The following is a 5,528-nucleotide window of genomic DNA, read 5'->3' as shown; positions in this document are numbered from 1 at the left end:
TGTGGCAGATATGAGGTAGAGAGGAACAGAGAGGAGTAGGAAGGGAAGAGATGAAGATGGGATGGATGGTTTTATGATGATAATTTGAAGTTCCTGTAGAAAGAAAGTGCAAAATATGACCAATTAATATCACAGAACAAATAAAGAATAGGTTATGTCATAGACTGAAAAGTCAGAGCATTTATATTCAAAAACTTTATGGGATTAATATGTTGTCTCCTTCATTTTGTAGAACTCACACAGTTGGTGATCCTATAACCACAAAAACCTGGCAACACAAAGAAAATGTAGGAGTGAAATAAATCTTCAATATTTTGTTAAAACAATTCTTAAAGCTTCACATCATTGGCTAATTTTCAGAAGCATTGGTAGGAGAGACAGAATACACACACACACACACACACACACACATCCTTAATGAATTAATAAAAAAGTAAAGTAACTAGGCACACTAAATAATTATACCAAAAATTTTATATAATTTGAAAGACATTTAAAGATTAATGTAGGGAATTTTCAAACCAAAGCAGTGATTTCAGGAGTGATTATATTGTCCCATGTTTCCCTTGGATTCAGCTAGATTCTTGTAAGATTATTGATTAGTAGGACAAGGTAGCAAAGGAAGAGCTTTTTCAATCTGATGAGATATGTCTAAAGATAAACAGTCAAATTAACGTACCTTTACATTTCAACAATAGACTTAGGCTAGCAGAGATGAAAATGATGTGTCAGCTGGTATTAAAACAGATGAACAAAGGGACCATGGTTGAATGAATACATCGTTCATTGAGATGTGTTTGTCACCAATAAAGGTCACATGAAAAGGCCTTGCTATCTGTGTGAAAATCATTCCAAGAGGTTCTGCCTGATCATTGTTATGAGGAAGTTTACATGTGTACATTAAGTGTGATGAAAGGCTTTGAGACTGTCTTTAGAGGATAGGTATGTAGCTCACTGTCAAAGTGCTTCCTGAGTATAGCTAGTACCCTAGTTCAATCTCTACCACAAGAAAAGCAAAGTCTGACAGATGGTTTCAAATTTACCAAACCAAACATTCTTGTGATACCATTATTGCATCATTTGAATTATTTTACAATTACAAAGTGCTATGCTGGCACAAAGTCTTGTCTTTGATACTAAAAGGTTCATATTCTACTTCAACACATCTCAGTAAAAGGTATCATCACTCAACCTAAAATCAAGTATAAGAGTAATTCTTAAATTAGCATATACAACTACCAAAACTATGTAAATTTTTAACATTATGACATACAATTTGTCTAATTTTGCGTGTTTTCATTGCTGGAAGAAATTTTGGAGCCGTCAGCATCTTTTGAGAATCAACTATAACAATTTCCAAAATATCTGAGCAATCACATCATCTAGGAAAACTGTAAAGTACCATAAATTTAAGTCACCTTCTTATTTATTCCTTCATGAATGTTATCTACATGATGTAATAGAACGAAACACATACAACATCTGCTCAAGCTCTTTTCTGTATCTCAGAATAATGTAAGGCATGTTTCTCACACACTTACAGAAACATCAGGCTTGATACTTCTAAATGGAAACCCTTCATCAGATTACTTAAGATGACACTTTGACATTCAGGTCTCAATACAAGTGAAAATTTAGCACCCTGAATAACAAAGCAATTAGTGTGTGTGTGTGTGTGTGTGTGTGTGTGTGTGTGTGTGTGTGTGTGTGCTGTCTGTCTATCTGCCTGCCTGACTGTCCTTCTATCTCTGTCTCTCTGTCTGCCTCTCTCTCTCTCTNCTCTCTCTCTCTCTCTCTCTCTCTCTCTCTCTCTCTCTCTCTCTCTGTCTCTGTGTGTGTGTGTGTGTTTAGTATGCTGAGATTTCATGAGATATATTCTCAGGGATGTATGGGTGAATCATATAAATGCATCATTTTTAATGTATGAAGAAAATCTTGCTTCATTAGCTTTACATTCCAAAAATGGACTATAAGGGTTCCCTCATTTTTGCAAGCATTTATTATAGTTTGGGTTTTTTTTTTGTGATGATTAGTTTTAGTGTTTATTTTTAATGCTTATAATTTTGGGATTGTATTTAGAATGAAATATCTTAAGATAGAAATTTGCACCTGTATTGACATATGAATGAATGTGCACACCATGCACTGCATTTATTTTTGATACTATAATATTTGAATATAAAAGGTATCATGCTGTGCCAGTCTTCAAAGGAGATTAACGTAATGATATCATTGATTACTGGACCTTAGAGGCTAAAACGTGTCCCAAGTTTCATTTGACATCTTCTGAAGTGTTCATCCCTTATCTCACCCCAATCACTGTCAACACATTGAACAGAACATTGCAGAATACAGAAGTACTTAGATCAATTTTAAAGTTGTAAGGGACAAAGTTTATTTTATGTGCTCGCATATTGAAAGTTCCCAGATTTTGTGAATTCATGACCTAAGAGTCTTAAAAGTATGTAATAGCACAGCTACTTGTTTGTCCTTAATGTTCCTATGTGTCAGTAAGCTGTGACAGAGGAAAAGAAGCTTCTAATAGAGAAGCCTACCTACTTACGCATTCACCACAATAGTCGAGCAATTTTCTATCCAGACAAAATAAATTGACCTCTATCTAGCAAGCAAGTCAATAGCCACAATGGGGTAACCATCATTGCTTGGTTTCTGAGTTTGTCCAAAAGTTCTCTTCTGACTATCAATTAAAAATGTCTACCAATTACTGCTTTTGGAGTCCATTCATTGCATATAGAATAGCCATATATTGCACCAATCATGACTCATGTTTTAGTGCTGACAGAGGCTATAGTAGAGAATATGTACTGCTGCACAGATCATTTTAGACAAGTAGGCATTCTAAATGTAATTCACCAATCACTGAGCTTATACAAATTTTTAATTTTGGAATTTGAAAATAGATTCTTATCTCCTATAATATATCCTGGTTATTGTTTTCCATTCCTCAACTCTTCCTAGTTCTTACCTAACTCCCCTACCTTTTGATTTCACAGTTTCTATATCTCTTTATAAAATAACTAGCTCTAAATCATAACAATCAAACATGAAAAAATAAAATATAGTAAAATGAAGTAAAAAAAGCCTCATATTGAATTTGAATACAACAACCTTGGAGAAAAAGAATCCACAAAACTGGCACAAGAGTCAGGGACCCACTTGTTCTCACACTTTTTCTCTCAAAGTAATCCTATGAAAATACCAATTTAATATATAATATAATTACAAAGGGCCTGATGCAGATGTCTATAGGACCTTTGCATGCAGGTTCAGTCTCTGTGAGCTCATATAAACCTTGCTTAATTAACTGACATAGCCTTGTTCTCCTGATGACCTTCATCCTCTCTGGCTCTTAAGATCATTCTCCCACCACTTCCAATGGATTCTCTGAGCTCTAAAGACAAGAATTTGCTGGAGACCTCCCATTTAGACTCTGTCTGGGCCTAATGTTTGATTCTGAGTGTTTGTATCTGTTCCCCTCTACTGCAGAAGAAAGCCTCCTGATGATGACTGGAGAAGGCACTGATCTATGAGTATGGCAGACTATCATTAGGAACATTTTGTTGTTGTTGTTTTGACAAGAAGTGTTTGGTTTTACCCTGTATCTGTGGGTTATCTAGGATTTTTTTTTGTTGTTGTTTACACAAAAAGTGTCAGGCGAGGTTCCCTTCTTATGTAGTTGATCTTAAGTAAAAACAAATATTGGGTGGTTATTCCCAGATGTTATGTGTCACTGCTACCCTAGCATATTTTTCAGGCAGGTCAGATTGTGGGTGACAAATTTTAGGGTTGTGTTGGTTTCAATAACTTCTTCCAGTTACCTGTGCAATACTTTTCTGCACCAAGAATGTAGAGTAGAGGGTTCATGTGGGCACCAGCTTGACTTCTTTATGTTCAGTGAGATATGTGGGTGGTTTTTTAACATTGGGGCCATGCTGTCACTTTGCAGAGAACAATTCTTTGTCTTTTCAATTGCCAGGGTTGTTTGGAGATTTCCATGGGACCTTCTTGGCCAACAACTCAAATGAATACGACTGAGTCTTGCCACTGGAACCCCTACCTGACAATAAGAGACTCCATATCTCCCATGAGTGAGAGTATTCATTAAGATTACCTTCATAGATTCCAGAATGTTTACACTGCATTAAGGTTACATACCACTCCCTGAAATACCACCTCCAACTCCAGCTATTTCCCACTGCATTTTCTCCACCCCATTCTTTCTGCTCCCTGACCCCTTCATCTTCCTTACCTGCCACTAGGCTGTCCATAAAATCCATTCTACTCTTTTCCTAGAGAGGGCCATGCTTTCCGCCTTAGAACACTCCTCATTACCTATCATGTCTGAGTCTATTGGTTGTATCTTTTAAGTAAATCCATATTATATGTATCTTTCTTGGCTTGGGTTACCTCATTCATGATGATCTTGTTTCACTTCCCATTAAGTATCCTACAAATTTCATGGTGTCGTTGTTTTTGATATCTGATAACTGATACTTCATCCTGTAAATCTATTACATTTTCTTTAACATTGCTTCTGTTGAGGGACATTTATGTTGTTTCCAGTTTCTGAGTATTATGAATAAAACCATAATGATCACAGTTGAGCAATTTCCTTAAGATTAGGGACATGCCTAACACTGTTAAAGATATATGGTATGATAGATAGTTTCTTAACTTTCAAAGAAACTACCTTAAGGATTTCCATAGTGGTTGTAGAACTTCGCACCCCCTCTTCCAATGAAGGGCTGTTCCCCTTGATCTACGTAATTGCTGCATAAATTGTTATTTATGTTGTTGATGTTAGCCACTCTGACAGGAGTCAGATGAAATCTCAAAGTACTTTTGATATGTACCCTATTTTTAATTAGACTATCTAGGTTTTTTTGATATCTAGTTTTTCAAGCTCTTTATATATTTAGGATATTAGTCCTATATTGGATATTGGGCTGATAAAATTCTCTTCCCATTTAGTGGATTACATATTGTCTGATTGACAGTGTGTATTTTCTCAGGTGAAGGGATGAGATGATTGCCAAAGACAAGTTGTGCTAAAACATTGCTTGGCTTGAGTCCAGAGAGTGCCTTTCTGTTATAACTATTCCTTTCATCTTTAAGCCTGGAAGCTTCTGGCCTCCATAGAATTTAATCTTCCAAGCTAACTGATTAAATCTGGCTTCTCTCAGCTTCTGACTGAATTGCTGGGCTTCACCTCCTACTAAATTTGGCAATATATTCCAATTCTGACTCCTTTCATACTTTGGCTTTTTCTGTCTTCACCTGTGTCTAGCTTATTCTTTATACAACCTGTCTCTGTAAAACTCTCCAGTAAAAGTGCAATACACATACACCACACTTTCTCTCGCTGCTCTTAAATAGCCCCCCTTTCTTAGGTTGTTATTATGCGAGTTGGGAATATTCTTTCTCTCACTCATTCTCGCAGATCTTTCTGTGATTAGTTCACTTTATCTGCTCCTTAAATAGATGCCACTTTCAAAGATTGCTGCTTC

Source organism: Mus caroli, chromosome 4 (genome assembly GCF_900094665.2).
Source record: "Mus caroli chromosome 4, CAROLI_EIJ_v1.1, whole genome shotgun sequence".
In the NCBI taxonomy this organism is placed as follows: domain Eukaryota; kingdom Metazoa; phylum Chordata; class Mammalia; order Rodentia; family Muridae; genus Mus; species Mus caroli.
Note: the sequence above shows the minus strand (reverse complement) of the source record.